Source organism: Gorilla gorilla, chromosome 11 (genome assembly GCF_029281585.2).
Source record: "Gorilla gorilla gorilla isolate KB3781 chromosome 11, NHGRI_mGorGor1-v2.1_pri, whole genome shotgun sequence".
NCBI lineage: Eukaryota > Metazoa > Chordata > Mammalia > Primates > Hominidae > Gorilla > Gorilla gorilla.
This window is the reverse complement of record NC_073235.2, coordinates 56,331,851-56,353,523: the sequence shown is the minus strand read 5'-3', so window position 1 is coordinate 56,353,523 and position 21,673 is coordinate 56,331,851. Positions and strand designations below refer to the sequence as shown.

The 21,673-nt window shown below is 37.7% G+C and overlaps 1 protein-coding gene across 4 annotated transcripts in view; it reads right to left on the bottom strand.

The window, feature by feature from the left end:
• GALNT13 (polypeptide N-acetylgalactosaminyltransferase 13) overlaps positions 1–21,673 on the bottom strand; it is a 733,891-nt gene that overhangs the window by 584,241 nt on the left and 127,977 nt on the right. The window contains exon 1 of one of the 4 annotated variants that reach the window (XM_055380888.2): positions 12,326–12,796. The exons of 1 other annotated variant lie outside the window; for it this stretch is intronic. The gene's annotated coding sequence lies outside the window, so the exon portion shown is untranslated. Of the gene's footprint in view, positions 1–12,325; positions 12,797–21,673 lie in introns of those variants that run through there. 2 more of the 4 variants (XM_031008835.3, XM_055380885.2) reach the window with 2 other exon arrangements.

Here is a 21,673-nt window from a genome sequence, read left to right as displayed (position 1 = left end):
TGCTATCATGTTCAGTGACAAAAGTGCCAAGAATTTATATTTCTTCATATAGTAAACCCCCTCAACCCCAACCAGTTCCTCTCCCCAGAGGAACTTACTTTTAATTGTTTATTAGCTCTACAATGGAACCTTTAAATCCCAATATCTTTATGGATCATGATGCCTCCACAGAGAGTGGTTGGAATCTGTGGAAATCTGGGAAGTACACACTCATCGAAGCATAATCACATTTTTTTTTCAAAAAAATTAAAGCATACTTTGACCAAGCAAACTCAAAGTAGTTTAGCCATTATCTAAGTCACTTCACATCATATTCAGAACTTCTCTGTATCTTTCCTCCTAATGTAGTCATTATTCCTCTTGTTGGTTATCTTTGTAACTTTAAGGACTATATCAGTGCTATTTCTTATATTAACTATAGACACTATCTCTTGACTCCTATTTTGTGATATGCTACTATTCCAATCCCTAACCTTTCCTTCAACTCTCTCCAGTCCCCATACCTAATTCCCAACCTCAGCCACCTGTATGTTTATCGTGACATTGTCAGTCTTGATAATATTTGCATTTTGTTCTATCACCACAATTATCTTCCACATTTTAAGTAACATTGACTGAAAATCAATCAAAAGATGAAAATCAATAAATACCATGTATATTTAATATAAAAATATTATTCATTTTGGAGCCAACTAAAGTCCTATGGTTATTTTCCCTTTTTGCATATTCTTTTGTTTTACCTGACATTTCTACTTTTTTCTTTGTACATTTTTCGTCTTTTTAAATACTCCTTAAACATTAAATATTCTATAATGTCCCCTTTTTGTCCCAAATCCTCCCACCAACCAAACCCTCCATTTCCTTATACTAATCCTATACCAGGTTGAAACAACACAATTTGTTCACCTTCCTGGACTACTTCACATAGCAATCATGCCATGTCTTTCTCTTTTTCTTAACCATAGTTTGCTGAGGTTCAACTTCGAGTAACTTTTCAAGAAAGGTCATATTTAAAGAAGATAACGTTTGTCTTTATATGTCTTAAAATGTCTTAATTCTACCCTGACACAGGATATTTTGACTGGGTATGGTATGCTGAGTTGTAAATCACCTTTCCTCAGAAATTTGATAATTATCCTCAATTCATTAATGCTTGCTCTAACTGTATTTTTTCTTACTAGACGTCCAATTAGGAAGTCATGCTTCGTGGAGATTCACTGTGACTCATATTTTCCATCTTGTTTCATTTTTGTTAGAATTGACAGATTTTTCTCCATTTAAAATCACAAATTTTCCCTTAAAATATTTGAAAATACTCAATTTCCAAGAGTTTTTCTTACTCATTTAGTGTTCCTTTTCTATATCATCCACTTGTTTTATGAATGCAATATTTTCCTGGATCTTTTCCAGAATTATATATATATATATATAATATACATATATATGTGTGTATATATAGATATATATATAAAAATAACATATATTTGTCTCTTTTATGGTCCTCTAATTGTGTGTTTCTTGCAAAGTCATTTTGTTGTTACTGGTTTCCTTAACTTGGTCTCTTTATTTTTCATGTTGCAGACGTTCTAAAATTTTTGTTCCTACATTATATCTTAAATGTCTGTGATCCTTGATTGCTGTTTTATGTATTTAAGAATGAAGGAATACCAGCCTGGGCAGCATAGCAAGATCCCCCATTTCTACAAATTATAAAAGTTAGCTGGGTGTGGTGAGACGTTTCTGTAGCCCTACTTGCTTGGGAGGCTAAGGCAGGAGGATTGCTTTAGCCCAGGAGTTTGAGGTTACATGTAGTGAGCTATGATCATGCCACTGTATTCCAGCCTGGGCAAGAGACCCTGGCTCAAGAAAAAAAAAAAAAAAAAAAAGTAAAGAATATAAAGGAATAAAAAATGCAAATCTCTGTGAAATTCAGTGGGTCTTGTTGACTAAAAGACTTTGCTTTAGGGCAAGCAAAAAGCTGACCATTAGGCTTAAAGACTGTAAGTGCCAAAATAAAAGAGGCATTGTTTTTCTAAGACCCATCCTTAGTTGCCCTTGCTGTCCCTTGGTAGTTAGTACATGTTAAGAGTGGATAGTTAGGTGAGTGAGTGAGAAAAACTTACTATAGAGATGTTTACATAGAAAATAGAGTTGTGAATACAAGGCTATTTCATCTATACATGTTTGATAAATTATTCTGTTTTAGCCCCAGACTCTCATTTCTGTTCTCTACTTTTTTCAACATTATTGAGCCTCAGGCCTTTGGGGGCTTAATATGGGCAGAGTGAATCTTCTCAACTTCAAGCCACCAACCCACCTTCCCCTGCCTCGACCCCCTACTACATTCTAGGCAGTTTCCTTTGCCTTCCTTTACTCTCTACAATTTGTAACAGTTTTATAACTTTTAATCCCTCCATTTAATGCTTGAATTAATGAGTTTTCAGGAGATAGTTTAGATAAAAATAGTTCTTATTCCTTCCTCTTAAAATGGATACTCATCTATTGAAAACTAAGAAGCTATACTTTAAAAAGTCTAAAATGAAAAAAACCCAAGAGCCAACAAAATTATTACACTATTGCATGTCACCATAATCATGATAGTAATAATGTTCTTCAGAATGATTCAAATAAGGATCTCTGTTGAGATAAATGTGAATTGCCCATCTGCACAGACCTTAAGGGACACAGGGTAAAATTGATACTACTGATTTCATGTTTGAAACGCCTTATATCCTGTTCTGTTTGTGGAAAATGAGAAAACTGATTAACATTTGCAAAAAAAGATTAATTGAAGTTCAAAATTATTTGAGATATTTGCAAATATTTTACATTGGTGGAAGTTAGTTTTCCTTACAAAAGGAATGGAAATGATGTATACATGTTATCCCACTTGAATTAGCATTTTATATAGATAATAAGAATTTGTGCATTGTAGAAGCAAAAATGGGCCTATTGTTGTCTGCAACAGCAAATGATGTGTCTCATAACTAGCAATTCAATGTGTTAATTCAGCTGTACCATCCAATTACCTACAATTCATCTCAACTTTAGTGCACAACAATAAAAGTCTTTTAAAAATTTTTGACAAAATGTCTGCTCTAGGTTACCAAAATAGAGGAAATACTATCCATAAGTCTGACAGTGGGTACCACAGAATATAAATTGTTAAAATTATTTATCACAGCCTATCAATATCACAATGATTTTTGACGTGAAGTCAGTAATCTAGCATAAATAATGAAACATATATTGGTTGTTTTATTTTTAAAAAGTCTGACCAAGTAATGTGAGAACCATGTGGCAAGTGAAATTGGCATCCCCTCAAATAACACGGCATTCCTTTGGAGCCATGGCCTGCCACCTGCCAACTGACCACAGGGCCCAAGCACACAATTCTAAAAGTAGACAAAGGTAATGAGATGCAAATTTAGCACCCCCGTCCACCTGTTAAATGACCTAGATGCAAGAGCTATAGTGTCTCTTACCTATTCAGAAACTAAATGATTAAATGAACAGCCTTTTTAAATTTCCTTTCTTGTTTTTTGTTTTGTTTTGTTTTGTTTTACCAGAATCAAGGAAACCAATACATAGTTCAGTCTGGCTACATGAAGATTTATTAAGTCATAAAAGAGAGACAATTTAAAGCAAAAAGCACCATGAAGAAGAATGGAAAGAAGAACAAAGAACAAGATATGGAGCAAAGAAAAAGAATACTAAAAAATAATAAATACAGTATTTACCTTAAGAAAAAAATCAAAAGGTATGCTTAAAATCTATAACATATGAATAAAATCTGCACCATATTCAGTGACAGACTGTTTCTAATATTTTTCAGGACAAGTGATATATAATCCTATTTGAGACTGAATGATCAAGAGAATCAAAGAAATATAAGTCTCAGGAATCCTGGTGAAATTTGCTATAAGAAAAAGAGAAAAGATGGTAGTGAGTCTTGAAAGTAGAATAGTCAGTAACCCCATAAACCCTTAAATCATTTACTGAATTGGAAATCACATTGTTTCTAAATGCCGATTTTTAACTCTTTTTTAAACCACACAAGTGGAATGACTCATTATTGGGGGTTTAGAATTCAAATAATTTACATAATTTAATCAAACATCAGTCTAAAATAAAATTCATTTTAAAAGACACCAAAGAAAAGCCATTTTACAAGATTATTTTAGTGTATTAAACAAAAATATTAAATAACAGAAAAGGAGAAAATGTACTTTGTTAAAGATTAATACATCAGTTTTCACAAGTGATTATAAATTACAAATATTCCGTCTTACACAAAGCTTACAAAAATTATTGAGAAAAAATCCATAAATTTAGGTAGAATTTCCCCAATCCTTCCATAAATATGAATATTTCCTAATGTAACTTAAAGATCTTATGAGGAGCATTACAGGAAAATAAATTGTTTCTTATTTAGTATAAAGATGTAAATCTTAGTTACGTATTGAAGTATATATGGTTATTTTGTTATGGATTGAAACAAACAGCTGTTTATTTTCCAAATCTTTTAAAAATATTCTTGTCTGTGGAGCCATTGTGGCTCCGGCCGGTTGCGCCTGCCCTCGGGCCCTCAGGGAGGCGAGGGTTCGAGGTGTACGAGTTCGAGGCCAACCTGGTCCACATTGGTTGAAAAAAAAAAAAATTCTTGTTTGCAACATTATGTATCAGTGATTATTAATATTGTTTTGGTCTAATTAGAGGCCAAGTCAATGATGACATTACCTGAGGAAAACCACTCTGATTTTTCCATGTTTACTATCCCATTCATAATTATATTTATTTCTTAATCTGGTGCTACAACTTCTAAAATATAAACTTTTTAAAAATTTTCCAACTCGAGAAATATCAGCTTTTCTTCTTTCACTTTCAAAGGCAAAACTTACTCAAATAGGGAAAAGACATAGAAATCTGTGTTCTGTTTTCAATTCTGCTACTTCAAGTTTTGTGGCTCAAAGCACGGCCAGGATCAGTGGCTCATGCCTGTAATCCCAGTACATTGGGAGGCTGAGGTGGGAGGATTACTTGAGGCCAGGAGTTTAAGACCAGCCTGGACAATATAGTGAGACTCTGTCTCTACCAAAAAAAAAAAATTAAAAATTAGCCAGACATGGCAGCACATGCCTGTAGTCCTAGTTACTTGGGAGGCTGTGCCAAGGGGTTTAAGGCTACAGTGAACTATAATTGCACCACTGCACTCCAGCATGGGTGACAGAGGCAGACTCTGTCTCAAAACACACACACACATGCACACACACACACACACACACACACGTAGGTAGTTTTAATTATTTTATCAAAATTAGCATCATCCTTGCCCTTCCACCGATCTTCTTACACTGGCCAACTTACTTAACCTTTCTGTGACTCACTTTCCTTGTCTCTAAAATAAGAATACTAATAAAATCTACTTTTGAAGGTCTTTATGATTAAATGAATCAATATCTGCAAAGCACTTAGAACAACTCTGGAGCACAGTAATTGCTGTGTTTTGTTAAATAAATCTGTTAAGTGATATACTACAAGCAGATTAGTTGCTTGAAATGTCACTGCACCTCAGAATCACATAGGAAAATGTGTATAAAGGTAGATTCTGTGGATCCATCCCAGTTAAATGAGACTCTGTATCAGTGGGACCTGAACACCTGTAACTAAAATGAATAAATAAACTCAAGGTAATTTGGATTTACAACCTGCTTTGGTAGAAATGAAACTAATGTCTTAGGTCAATTTAGCCACATTTCACACACTCCACCAGTATTCTTTTCCTCTTTGATGGCCCAAATAGACACTATCTAAAGCAACCTGGGATATAAAACCAACCGCCAGTTTTACAAAAGCACTAAGCAAACTTGCTTCACTTTCGCCAAAGCAAAGAAGTAAAAATGGAGCAAACTGACCCGTACAAGTTGGGATGCGTTTTTTGGAGGGAAGATGGAGAAATTAGTTCTGACAAGCTCTTTTTGTCATTGCCCAATATTCATTTCCAATCCCAGGACACAGAGTGGCACCATCTTAGTGTCAGTAAATGGCAGTTAACTACCAAGAAGGAACAAGTCATCCCTAATCTTCCAATCATTTCAACAAACATTAACACAGTAAACTAAGGCTAAAGCAAGTGCTAGCATCTTTCCTAGGTCCAAATTTTATTTGAAACTAGGAATAGAATGGAATAAGCTATAAGCATTATGTCATCAAGTCATGAATATGATGACCATGCCGGCCAGAGCTGTGTGGGTGCATAGAGTAGGCAGCATATCACAGTGGTTCAGAGTAAGATGGGCATCCAAGCACAATCTACAGGAAATTTTTTGTGATGAAATTTTCATCAGTCTTGGTTGAAATTAGGAAAATGAGTACAATGTGGAAAAATGTACAGGGAGCTGAATTTATTCTCTTTAAATAACTATTATTTATTTTGAGATTCAGTTCTTCCATGTTATTTGGTGTTAAATATCCACTTTTATAAAATTGTGATGATAGAAGTAGACTTTTTCAATCATTCTTATTGTACAAAAGAAAATAATCACATAAAGTTTACCACTTGATTTTTTTAAATTATCAGTCAGTGAAAATGTCAGACTGAGAACTATTAGATTATTGGCTTCAAGGCAGAATAAACTGGTGTCATCCTTGACGCTCACACATATTAGCTGTGTGATTCTGAGAAGGTGAGGCCTCATTTATACAATGGCAACAGTAACATACTATTACTCATATTGTTGTTATAAAGATAAAACATGTTAAGACCTGCCAGATGTTTACTTACCACAGTACAAATACAAAGTAAACAGCAAACGAATTTTAGCCACTTTATCAATTTATAAGCCAATACACCATCTTACCTTCTTCATAAATAAGCTGGAATGGATACACCTTTACATATATTTTATTCCATTTTTCTTTCTTTAAACTAATGGTTGTATTTCATTGGGGTTTTGACAGTCATATAAATCTCACCATCTCTATCTGAAACTAATTATATAATAATAATCTCAAGAGGAAATTAAGTCAGTTATTATGCTTCTAAGCTACATAATCCTCCTCATATGTCAAAATCCACTTTATTAACAAAAAAGAGGTGCTTTGCTTGTAATATCAAGGCAATTAATATAAGACAAGAGACTAAGTTGACATTTACTACTATCTTCAAGATGTTATTTGGATGATTTTTGATTGTGCTATGCTTTTAAATTCTCCTTTCTGTTTACAGTGGCTACTCACCACATGCATTATGTTCGCCAATGTGTCAACAAGCAGATTAATCACACTCTTCCTAAAATGTTGTATAAGAGCTTAAATAAGATTTAAGTGACAATTCAATGTAGTGGAATATATGAAACAGAGTCCCAATTAATTCCTCTTCATGTTAAAACCTTAACATGATGTATCTTGGACAGCCCCCATCTATCTTAACAATAAGCACATCTTTAAAAAATATGAAAGAAATCTAAGTATTTATTATGGACATTGTATTTAATTTTCTCACATAGTCTACAAGATGATAACAAATATGTTCATATCTATGGTAATAATAGTCATTCTTCTCCCTACATCCCTCTCAAACTATCCTGAGAGGATTAACCATTAACCTGGAACAATTTTTAATAACTGATATTTTGAATTGTGTTTGAGTTCATTTCTGAAGGGTAGGTAATTATGGTAGTGTAGACATTAAGAGAGAGCCTGACAGTTCATGAGGACTCTTATTATGTGGACATTGAATGAAGGTGAGCCCTTAAAGGAAAAGCATGTCTCCCAACTTTAACTTACAATTTAAATTTTAGATCCCATCAATCTCTGTAGTGATAACTTTTAAAAATTAAGAATTTCATTTAAATGTATAAGTCTAAAGACATACTAAAAACAGCTTGAAAAGCTCATAGCTATAAATGAATTTAGGGATATGAGAGCACACAGTAATCAGAATCACACAGATGTCTTTAGCCACCTGTAATCATTTCTTGGTAATCAAGCTAACACCAATTAAATGTATTATAATAGATATACTACACTGAAAACACAGACACAGGTCTAAATATGAAATCAAGAAGAAACAAATATCAAGTGATTAAAGTCTGTTTGGTTTACACTGCTCCTCCCAAAAACTAGATATAATTGTTTATAATGCCCCAAACGGATGACTATTACCGAATTAAATGTATTCATTTTCATAAATTTCCTTGAAAAGCTAAATTTCACAATGAAAAACCAGACTTTTCAAACACAGGTATGCATATATTTGAATGGCAGAAGTCCTTCAACAATGTGCCTTAAGATAGAAATTGTAAACAGAAGTCTAATCTGATAAAATAATAAATGGTTTATCAAAGCAGACAGTGCCAGATCTTTAAATGTGATTTACGTTTTCAAACATATGCTTAGCCACTGTGTGTGTATATGTGTGTGTGTGTGTGTGCGTGTGTGTGTGTGTGTACTGTGGGGGGGTTGGTGTTAGAAATGTCATTAAATAGGTTGTCAGAATAAATATGAGTATATATATGTATGACTTGATTTGATGTTTCACATGTGTTTATTTTGATGACAAGAGCAGAGGGAAGGATTTAGAACCAAAGCCCAGTTTAAATCCTTTGATAATTAGGCATATGGTCATTCAGACTTCAAAGCAGTGATCCTGTTAGATCCCATTAGATTTAAGATGTCTACATGTTCCTTCTGACAGGGACACAAATACAAGAAGGTGATGTACTAAGAGTCGCTGTCAAGAATGTGTTGTTTGTTGCAAGAGGTTTCTCTTTAAAATATCATGTCTAATAAGGCAAATTAGTTAAAGGTCATAACTATATGAAGTGTCCATTTTTAAAAGGACAATGAATACCTAACAGAGATATGTAGCATTATAATTTATTTTAGACAGTAAGACGTAATTCTATTCATACTTTATTCTCAAGCATTTTCTCGACTGTTATTATTCAGAAACACCAGGATTCTCTTCATCTGCCCATTCATAAAGAATAAAAATACTCATTTGTTACTGTTACTTCTTATCTCACCCCTTTCCTAAAATCCCGAAGTTTTTATAAGCTGTACAAGCTCAATTACATGAAAATGTTCCTGTTACAACTACTATTTCTAGAAATCAACTTGGCATCATAACAACATAGTTCACTCTGACATAACTGTTTAAACTGAAATGACTGCCCAGTAAGTTAAAAAGTTAGATGCATAAGTTAAACCTGTAAAACAAATAGAAGGTCTCTCAAACAATATCAGATTTTCCACCTTCATTATGTCTTTGCTATTTTTAAATATAAAAATTGGGTAGAGTATCAAGTGATTTATAAATAATATTTTTAAAGAAAAATTGCTTTGAACATGCTCCTGCACCATACTCATGGTAAATTAGCAACTATTTTAAGAGGTGACTAGCATATCATCAAGAAAGTAGTATTGCTGCCCATGGATTTCTATTATTACTTTGAATTAGGAGGCATTATGTTTCCAGGTACTTTAGGAAATTCTCACATTCATGCAGTATCACACATCTCATATATATATATGAAGCAGTAGGGGAATCCATAAATTATTTAGGGTAAGTGATCCAGCTTACAGATCAATATACAGCCCCCAAGTATTTTAAGCTGATATATCTGTTCTTTATATTAAAAGAGAGAACTTTTCACTTGTTAGAAACCACATGAAAGTATTCACCCAAAAATGATGCCATGTCCCAACTTACTTTCAGGTAAGGAGATTGAGAGATGCCACATTTCAGGGCCCCTCTAAACTCATTTCTTCAATTCTGCAATGACTGTGTTAAAGAACACCAGCCAAGTTGTAGACTTGCAAAAAGGGGCAAATTCAAGCAATAACATGAACTACAAAGAAGCAGAAGACTCCTGTTTCAATATCCCTTCTACTAGTTCTCAATTACCATTCATAAAAAATCTAAATGAAACCTCCCAAAAAAGGAGTGGGGAGGTGGAATTTAGCTGCAGGCTCCTTAGCATAGCTGGTAACTTGGAAGCCTATGATCCGCTGCATGCTAATCAATCAACCAACAAGTTTTATTAAGCACTTACTAGTTTCCCCACACTGTCCTAGGGACTACATATCTGAGACAGCCTCCATTCTCACATTCCCACTCAGGACTTTCCGAACTGGAATTAATCTATACCAGCAGCACCCTATAATTCCTTTGGAAAAGCTTTCTATTCTTCCTCTCCAAAGCGGATCCGAGACACAGTGCCCCTACTTAAGCAAGTACCTTAAGCCCTGGAATGGGATAAGCATCACAGAAATGGTGAAATAAAAGCATTTATTTAAACAAGCAGAAGCAGCCAGGAAAATTCTCCATGGAATTGAAGGTGGATAGGGGCTAAAGGAGAGATGTGAAATCCTGGTTTATGGCAAACAGTGCAGAGAAATGCATCTTTTTAATGTTCAAAGTCTGCCTTAGGCTACGCAAATTCTCCAGATCTATCCAATTCCTAAATCAAACGAACAGGGTTTCAATATGAAGGTTCTTATTCTGCAGGAGACGTGGGGAAAGAAAAAAAAAACAGAGATTGCGGGAGGGGGGTGCGGGGGGAAAGAAAGATTAGTAATGTAATGCAAAAGTCATTCATTGAGGAAAAGGAAAGGATGCGTGTAATACAAGGAGAATTATCCCGGAAGGTGAGAGGTCCAAAAGTAAATAACCAATAGGTTGACCTTACTTTTCAATATTCTCGAACCAGCAGGTTTCTTTAACACTAGAGGGCATGAACGCAAATGAGACAGAGAGAGAGAGACAGGGAGACAGCGAGAGAGAGAGACACAGAAAAAGAGAGAGAGAGAAAGAGAGAGAGACGGACTGAGACTCTGAGGAAAGGCAGCTTTCACATAAAGCTGAAAATATTCAAAGATACCAGAAATTTCAAGGGGGCTTTGGCAGCCAAGTGCCTTTAGCCTTGCGAATAAAACCTCTATGTTGTTATGTTGTTTCAGGGAAGGCTGACCACGATCTCTCCAAGGAAACCGCTTTCCTAAGCAATGAATGCATGGTAGTTTAAGGCAGACATACCTCAGTCCCCAAAGCTCCTCTCCTCTGCTAGCAACACCTTTGCCTGAAGAAAGCTCCCACCCTTTCGAGGTTAGTTTCCCTGAACCCCAAAGCATCTATGTTTGCCTGCCCACTGTCCGTTCTTCTGCAGCTGGCTATAAAGGTTGGGGAGGCAGACTCTCCTCCTGGAAATTCAACTAACCATAGTCAAAGAATCGGGTATGCGGGAGGGGCTTGCACAGCTTTCGCTGTCCAGAGTAGCAGCCTCAGTGCGCTCAGGTTCGCAGCAGCGCAGCGCCCTCGGACCCGGCAAGGGGAGCCTGCCGCGGTGCCCTCCACTCTAACCCCTTGCGCCCCTCCTTCAGGTCCGCGACAGCCTGGACAAGGGCAGGCTGTCTCCTCCGCGTCCCCACTGACCCCGCAGGAAAATCTCTGCACCTGGAGATACCCATTAGATGCACCAGGGCTTGCTCCCCTAACCAAGGCGCTTCGGGATCGCGGGGCTGGTGTTCGGGAAGACCGGGCAGGGAGATGACAGAGGGACACAGAGATAAGCTGCGAGAAGCAGACACAGAAAGAGAACAAATGTTGCAAAACGGAGAGACAAGAGGAAAGACAAATTAACAGGGGGACAGACATCCCAAGAAAGAAAGAGGGAAACAGAATAAGAGAAAAAAACAGATACATGGCCGGAGAGTGTGGACTGAGGGGACCAAGGCTCAGAAAGAGAAACAGAGGCAGAGACACACACGACGAGAATGAGAGGCAAGAGGACTCTGAAAAAGCGAGGCAAAGGGGGCACGATACGAAGGCAACCGTCGAGGAAGACACCCAAGACCCAGGGAGCCCCTGGTGTCGGGTTGAGTAGAAACGCCCGCAACGCAGCCGGGGCTGCCTGCAGCTGGTGCGAGAAAGTTGTCTGGGCTTGGAGGCCGAGCCACCCCCGCGGAGGAACGTCACCAGAACGCAGAGGGGGCCAGAGCCCCCCCCCACCCCACAACTCAGCGGGGTAGCCAGAAAAGCAGAGCAGAAGGTGGGCGGCGGCAGAAAGTTCCGCGCCACGCGGTCCTCCCGCAACACCTGCAGCCCCGCAGGCGAGCGCACTCGGAGCTCCCGGGAGGCCGCCTCGCCAGGTCCGCCCGCGCCCCTGCCTTTGCCCTGGGACCGGCCCGGGGCGCTCGGCTCCGCGCCCTGGCACTCGCCGCGGGACTTTGCGGCACCTAGCCCGGGCGCTCTGGCAGCCCAGAGGGAGCTCGTCCCAGACAATTAAGAGGAAAAGAGGGGAAGCGAGAAAGAGACGGAGACCTGCTATCCTGGCCAACGATCCCGCGAAGAGGGAACGGCGGTCCACACACGGGATTCAGTCTCAGATCAAGCCCAGCAGGCGCCGGCCGGCCGCGCCGAGTGCGGGGCTTGCCGAGTCCGCGCTCACCTGGAACCCGCGCCGGCCCGCGAGCGCCGCGCGCAGCCCCGGCTCCCGCCCGCGCCTCTCTCTTCACACTTGCCCGCGAGCAGAGGGAGCCGGCTCCAGCCTCGGCCAGCCCCAGAGAGGGGCCTTCATAGCGCAGCGGCGGGCTGAAGGGCTCCTCGAGCGCGGCCAGAACGGACGCCGAGGCCGAGGAGGCGCCCAGAGCGAGCGAGGGCTGCTAGCACGTTGTCACCTCAGCAGAGCCGCCGCCGCCGCCTGGTCACTTCGCCCCGGCCCCCGCCCCCCTCCCACCCCAGCCCGCCGCCTCCCGGTCCCTCCTCCTCGCGTGGTCCCTCCTCCTCTCGTAGCCCCAGCCTGGAGGCCTCTCACTGGGCTAGTATCATTTACGTAACCAGCACCCCCAGCCCTCCTCCCTCCCTGCTCCCGCTCCTCCCCGGGTTGGGGCGGTGCGCACCGAGCGCGCTCCAGCTGCTTCTGGAGCTGGCGCTTCTGCGATGTGCGCAAGTCCCGCGATACTTGGCAGGCACGGCCCCCAAGAGCAACCCTGGGGTCAGCTCCTCTCGCCGGAGGGCGCCTCGCGACCCCTGGCCGCTTTGGGGCCCCACAACGCCAAAACCGGCCTGCGTGCACCGCGTTCGCCCAATGCACCAGGGAGCCTCTTAGAGGGGAGCTGGAGGATCAGAGACTGCCCTCGGGGAAAGCGCCCGCAACCCCACCCTTGCCGTCGGCTCTCCAGCCGAGAGATGCTGCGGGGTACTTGACGCTTCGGCGCCCTCCGCAGAAAGGACGGAGGTCGGCCTCTTGTTGGTTACAGTATCTACACCCTGGCAGGATCCTAGTGTTCTGGTTGGCGGTGACTACTGCCACCGAACGCACTGTAAGAGTACTGGAAACACAGAGCGCTTCCTTGTGGCTCTCAAATTTTTATGAAGAGGTAAAGAAAAAAGTGGGGCTTTGAATTCCTTTCTCAGGCAAGTAGGTATGATATTAAACACACACCCACTCCGAAGTACCTGGACGTATGAATGTCTAAGTTAATGTGTAGTACCAGTACCCCCATGGTACTGAGTTTAAATACATGTAAAGATTTTAGAACAGTGCCTGGCACAAGGCAGAAACCTAAGACGCAGACATTATTAGCAACTGAAAGACTTGGGACCTGTCCCCCACTGCCATGGGAGAGGAACTTTTCTAGGAAATTGAGATTGCCCAGTTCAAGTGCCTGCTTGGCAATTTATTCACTGTGGCTCTTGGCTAGTTTTGGCCCTTCGGGTGTCAGTTGTCTTGTTTGTAATAAGGGCTGACAGGGGTCCTTGCTTCTCACAGTGTCACTTCACACATCTTATAGGATGTTTTTGGCAGAATTGGGGGAGGATACAACGACTACATAAAAATATTAAACAGCCACGTTTGACAAACATATGATACTATTAATCATAATCTAGTATGTCAATGCCATTCTTGATTATACCCATGAAAGGCAATTTCCAGAGATATTATCTTTATATCTTTTCGTGAGTCAAGTATCATTTAAATTTCTATGTTAATAACTGTATTAATGTCTCCTCCTACATTGTCCATCCTGCCCTACCGTCAATTATGGAGCATTTACCAGAGATGCTTCAGTGCATGTGTGAGTACACAGGGTCCCACTCATAACACTCTGGAATGTCTCTCTACTGCTCCCTCTGGTGAATTCCAGTCCTAACATCAGGTCACTCACCTCTACATGGCATACTGAGAAAAACTGTGGACCAGGTAAAAGATTGGGGTTCTGATGCTGATACAGCTACTTACTAGTCCTATGTTTTTCAAAGACAAATAAGCCCCCATTCTTACATGTTTCATCTCTTAAAAAAAGGCGCAATTCCATTTTGCAATCTTTGTGATAATATTTAACTTAAGCAAAATCATAAACTTGGTAAAAGTTATTTGGGTAATTGGATATTTACATAGTCCCAAAGTATCACCCTAGAAAGTATTGGCTTTTGGTGCATAACACACCATTCCAAAACTTATTAGCCCCAACCAATAAACATCTGTAATTTCTCAAAGCTCTGTGGGTTGTCAGGTTGGTTTCTGCCCTGGCTAGCTCAGTTTGGTTTAGAGATCTAGGATGGCTTCACTCACTTGTCTGGTGTGGCATACTTATTAGTCTTGAGGGTGTGGGACTCAGCTGCAATGTTTTGTCTTTTGTTTAATCTAGTCCATCATCCTTCAATAGGCTAGCAGTAGTCATAGTTGCAGGGCTCCAAAAAGCAACAAGGGAGTGCAAGCTCCAATGTGGAGCACTCTGAGATTCTGTGGACGTACATTTGCTGGTGTCTCATTAGCCATGGAAGTTACATGGCCCAAACATAGATAATATAGTCCATGTCTTGATGGGAGAAACTATAATGCCATATTTCAAGGAGAATGCATACACAAAAATAACTTGAGGCTGTTTTTATAATATACTATAGATCCTTAATTACAAACGAATAATAAATGACATGTAGTGGATAAATATGGTAAACATCACCTTAACCAACTGACCAAGGTTAAAGTCACCAATAATGGGAGCAAGTGATACCATGAGCCTCATGATATGATGCACTGAGAAGTACATAACATTATTTATTTAGGATTCCAGATTAAAAAATGCATAATTGAATGTAATCATGAGAAAGCAAAGAAAGCCTTAAATTAAGGAAAATTCTACACAATATCTTGCCTATACTTTTCAAAAATGTCACTGTGATGAAAGTCAAAGAAAAGCTGAGGAAATATTCCAGACTAATGGAGATTTAAAAACCATGACTACTAAATGCAATGTGTAATCCAGAATTGGATAGCAAACTGGGAATAATATCTATTAATATACAGAGCATTACAGAAACAATCTAATTCCAAATATTAATAAAAACTATAATATCTAAACTGCATGACTTTTATTTATAATCAAATTAGTTTTATATCAATATTAAGTGTCCTAATTTAATTGTACTGTGATCATATATAAGAAAGCCCTTGATCTTTAAAAAATATAATAAAATATTTTGAAGTAAAAAGAACATAGAGGTTATGAGGTCCAGAAATACCTATAGAGAGAATGACAATGCAAATGTGGCAACCTTTTATAACACCATTGGTAAATTTTGGTGAAGGGTATATGTTAATTCTTTGTAGTAATTTTGCAATATTTCTTGAAGTTTACTTTTTTAAAAATCAGGTAGTTATCATTATTTACCTCATAAGAATAATAACCACAATAATTTATCTGAATGAGTGTTGAAAGTTATTAAAAAGTCATATTTTTTCAAACAGAAAGTTAGGCATTTATCTTTAATCAAAGTGGAGCTATTGCAAGTATTTGCTTAGATAAATGGTAAGACCAATACTGTACAATTCTTGGCTATAAGGCCAATACAATGGCTACCAGGCCAATAATGTCTATTGGCCAATATAAGGCCAAATGTATAGGGACTTAGCTACAGAGTATACTAAAGACAGGGATATGAGTTTAGCAGCTACAATTGTCCATTATGTGATTAACCAAGGCCCTCATTCTAAAGGGAAATAAAGGGTGAGATAGTTATGTCTTGCTGAAATTAAATTACCAGGTTTTGGCAAATTATTAGGAATGATGGATAAAGGAAAATGTATTATGTAACTTTAAGAGATTAAGATTGGATGAGTAGGATGATGGAGATGCCATTATTAAGGGACACTGAAAGCAATAACTTTATTTTCTAAAATGAAATCTAATAATATTTTCTTCTAATTATAACATTTAAGTGGCTTCTCATTGATTTTAAGAAATTGTCTAAAATCTCTAACATGCCCTATAAGAACCTTTATACTCTGGGGCTCCGCTTACTTCCTTTGTACTTACAATGAGCTAAGCACTGCAGTAGGTTTTGAAGACAAAGAGGAAAGTAAAGACAGCCTGCACAAAACTTAGGGTTCAGTCATACATCCTGTGAATATACATTGAGCGCTTACAGAATGACAGTTATTTACTAGGAACTGGGAATACAGCAGTAAGCTAAGGCTAATGCTCACTGCTATATTCCCAGTGCCCACCAGTGAGAAGAAGAAAATGCCTAGCACTGTCTAGCAGTGAGAAAAAAGATATAGATCCTGCCCTCATGAATCCTACATTTTGCTGAGGTATGTCCTAACCCAAAGGTCTGCAACCCCCGAACCACAGACCTATGCCAGTCCATGGCCTGTTAGGAACTGGGCCACAAAGAAGGAGGTGAGGGATGGGTGAGCCAGTGAAGCTTCATCTGTATTTATAGCCACTCCTCATTGCTCACATTACTGCCTGAGCTCCACCTCCTGTAAGATCAGCAGCAGCATTAGATTCTCTTAGGAGTGTGAACCCTATTGTGAACTGCACATGTGAGGGATCTAGGTTGTGCTCCTTATGAGAATCTAATGCCTGATGATCTGTCACTATCTCCCATCACCCCCAGATGGGACCATCTAGTTGCAGGAAAACAAGCCTAGGGCTCCCACTGATTCTACATTATGGTGAGTTAGATAATTATTTCATAATATATTTCAATGTAATAATAATAGAAATAAAGTACACAATAAACGTCATGTGCTTAAATCATCCTGAAACCATCCCCTCTCCCAGTCTGTGGAAAAATTGTCTTCCACAAAACGGGTCCCTGGGGCCAAAAAGGTTGGGGAGTGCTATCCTAACCAAATAAATAAGTAGGTGTGTATTTACGTCAGGTGATAATAAATTCTAGAAGAAAATTGAAACAGGCTAAGAGTTGAGCTTTTCAACTCATGCACCACAAATAGTTTATAGATATGCCACAACATATCGATCACTACACCCATCAGAAGTAGCCAAGTAGTGTAGCCTCAAGTTGCTAGGGCCCGTAATTAGATAGCCTTGATCATAAGAAGCTTGATAAGGACTTCTTGGAGAATGGCCTGCATGTGCAGTTCAAAGTATAGCCCATTGTGGGTGGGAAAGCAAGGAGGTTGGGCAGGAACTGCTAGTGGGTATAGCTCCAGCTAATAACACAAAGATTTAGCAACATAAAGATTAAGTAATTCTATTTCATATATAGTTGATTTGTTATTTTAGTGGTAACCATGTCAGCTGCAGATTGACTGTTCTTATAATGCACGGGCATTCTTTATATTCAAGCTTTATCATTATGTTGAATAGATTTGATAAAATCCATGGATAGGCACAAAAAATTTGAATCAATTAATGAAAGAAAAGTAGAGATGATATATTTTAAATAAGATTTTAACTGATGTAAATATTTGGTCATAGAAGCAAATGTTTACAATCTTTCTCACCTATACTTGTGCAAACAAATTTTCTCATCATTTATGATGATAAACCTATTATAAAATCATTTAAAATGTCACAGTCAGTAAATAATATAGCTACTTCAAGCATAAAATCTTTTGTTAAAATGTTGACTTTATGAAAGCAATATCTCATTAAAAGTTTTAAAGTTTTATTTGTTTTATTTGGAAGTCTTATGATTCAATATATCTTCTTATTACTATAGGTTTTGTAACAATAATTTCATAACATGAAGAAAGTATAATTAGTTTTAAACTAAGCTTTATACTAATACACTCAAATTTGCTCTAGTTTATCTTATGATCCATAAAGCCTTATATCATCTGTCATTTGCACCAAACACAGTGGCAAATTTACATTTTTCCATGACGGTGATTTGTATATATTTTCTCCACTATACAGTAGGATATATGAGAGCAAAAAAAATAGATTTATTTGTTTATATAGGGAGGTGGTTGTTGTAACTTTATTCAAAGCACAGTGCCTTTCGTACAGTAAACTCCTGTTGAATGGATAAATAAATCCAACCATTTATTGACGAACAGTTAAATCTTTCCTTTAAGACTTTCTGTTTTTGATCTTTCCTTCCCCCCCATCAGACCTTTTCTCTCCGTGTTTTGAATTCTTGATTGGGCAGTAATCACTCCTGTCAAAGAATTAGGAAAAAACAACTAATTTTCAGCCCACAATGATATTTCAGTACCACGGAGAGCAACAAATCACTGCCAACAAAATTTGTGGTAATGCCAGCCTGACTATGTATGCTATTTAGCATTCATTGACAGAGAAAAGTAACTAAATAGAAAGTAGGACAATATGGAAAAGACTTATTATACTACTGTCCAGAATTCATAAACAGAGATAAGTAACTAGGCAGAAATCAGGACAATGTGGGAAAGTATTGGCATTCAGTTATGGCAATGTGGATTTGCTGCTTTGTGACTTCCGTGTACTTCTGCAAATCAAAAGGCAGATATGAAGTAAAATGTTAAGTGCCATCAGGAATCAATGTAAGAAGCAATTACACATACACAATCTCTGAAGATTTTTTCACTTACATATACCATATAGTCATACCTCTTTTTGAGTGTGAATCCTTGGAAGGTAGAGACTGTATCATTGCTTCACAGGACTGAGTACAATATCTGACACATAGTACATGATTATTATTTCATTAAATGTATATATTAAATTGCATAATTATGTCAAGCATGTTTCGATTGCTTATTAAAGCTTATGAATAATTCATTAGAATGGCAAAACTGTTTTCATGTTTAAGTATCTAATACTTCACTATTTAAATTTTAAACATGAATGTTTATCAAAAATAGCTCAATAGATAATACATTTTATTGGTTTTCACTTGGACTTTATTTTAAAGCTGTACTTAAAATATCTGCCTCTTATATGCAGCATTTTCTAGTGTGTTTTAATTAGTTGTTTGAGGCTTTACTCATAATTCCAGCATACTAACTATAACAATTACATCTTTTATCCAGCAGATAGGTTATATCTGACTCACTCTAACTTCCCAAGACAATAATTTTACATTTGTGCATTGATGACTTATAGAGTTAGAGTGAGTCAGATATGGGGAACAAAGAAAAGTATGAAAGCCTCTTTTTAAATTTAAATATTTAAAAGGATTCCAAGAATCATATTGGATTTTCATCATAAGCCTTATTTTGCTTCACCTATCTCATTCAAAGTAATTATTTATACGTAACATAATGTACTAAACAAAACTTAAGTGTACCAGACAAGAAAATTTTAAGTAGACAAACTAATACATTATTCAATTTTAACAGAGAAGAAGTAGAAGGTATTAAGTAGAGTGTCACAAATTTTGGTCCTGCATCCCATCTAAATATCTGGTTACGATATGGATAAAATTCACCTATGTGGCCAAATTGATGTGAAGAGGCAATTTTCTCAACATTAAATGAAAAAAGAATGACTCATCCAGTAGGAAAAGTTGACTACCATTAACTATGAAGAATTTTGTGAAACTTAGCTAACTAAATAAAGGGATATTCTTTACTTTAAAATATTAGAAGTTCATATTATAGTACAGATTAAATATAAGCACATAACATATCAGAATTTTTCATTAGCCTAGAATGCATAACAGTCCATTAATTCAGGTGTATGTAGTAATTATCTTACATATATGAAAAGGAACCATACAAATATATATATGCTATAAAATACATCATATGTGTATTTCTTTGGAAAATATAAAGTGTTTTACAAATGTAAGGTATAGTAAAATAAGAATAGTATTAAAATTTAACACATAAAAAAGGAAAAATTGTGAAATTTTTAAATGATATGCCTAATTTATGAGTGTTAGGAAAGAAATATTAGGGTGGAATATGTAACACTATTTTGAAGTACTATTGCCTTGAAATAGTTATCAGTATAATCCAAAAGCAATGAAATCTATTAGCCATAAACAACATAGTATTATTCTCTCCATGAAGAATTCCATAAACATGAGAATTCACCCCTCACAATTTATAGTATAGGATATTAAGAGTTACTCAAATTTATAAAGAAATAGAATTGAAAACATTTAAGTGTATTTTTGCTCCAAGATATATGAAACAGTTCTGCAAGATTTTTTTCCAGGCCTTTAGTTATACCAACTTGACTGACACCTTTGTGCTGCTTCTCTGAACAAAAGGTTATTATATAAGCATGTGTGTACATATGTGTGTGAATCTTTAAATTGTAGTACAATTTATTTTTAAGAAGCAAATACCCAGAGCTATCTTTCTAAGTGTGTAATTGCTATAAGATTATTGAATTTGAAAAGTCCACTTTTATAGCCACCTCTCATAAAACATACAATAGGACTAAATATGTCATGTGACACATATGTTGTTATATTATCTTTTGGGATTAGAGTTGTTAAAAGTAAAAACTGAAAATAGTACTTCCTCCCCACCAGTCTGCAAACCATGTGAGCCACCATTAGCTAGATTTTAAAAATTGGTATAAGACCTAGTGTCATGGCCTCTAGGCATCCATTAAAGAAAGGAGGCTGGGCACGATGGCTCATGCCTGTAATCCCAGTGCTTTGGGATGTTGAGGCGGACAGATCACCACCTGAGGTCTGGAGTTCATGACCAGCCTGGCCAACATGGTGAAACCCTCTACTAAACATCTCTACTAAAATCACAAAAATTAGCTGGGCATGGTGGCAGGCACCTGTAATCCCAGCTACTCAGGAGGCTTGAATCTAGGAGGCAGAGGTTGCGGTGAGCCAGGATGGTATGATTGCACTCCAGCCTGGGCGACAAGAGCGAAACTCCTTATCAAAAAAAAAAAAAAAAAGAAAGAAAGAAAAAGAAAAAAGAAAAAAAATCAGCTTTTAAAAAGCAGAACTTCTACATTTATTTTCATCATAAACCATAGAAAATAGTAAATGAACAATTATTCTCATTTTCATTCACCAGTCTACACAAAGTTGTCATTTTATTTGTCTAAATACCACATTCCTTCTCAGGCCAAGGGTCCACAAACTAACTGTAGACTTTAAAACAGACATGGAATAAATATCCCATTCTGCCATTTCACAGCTATATGACATTGGGTATGTACCCCTCTGAGAAGTAGTTACTTTGTTGGTAAAATAAGTATACACTACATATAATAATAGGTATTTTGAGAATTAAATAATGCAGTATATGGAGGTTCCCTAGTATATTACCTTGCTTAGACTAGGAACTCAGTAAATGGTAGCTATGTCTAAGTCCTTGCATTTTTAAAAGGCACTGCTGTCATTTCCAAAATATAGAAGAGGCTTAAGTTGGATCCAGGAAGGTTTCATGCTCCTTGCTGTGGGGAAAATTTAGGAATAGCAGTCCAGGTGATCAGAACTCTTTAGATACAT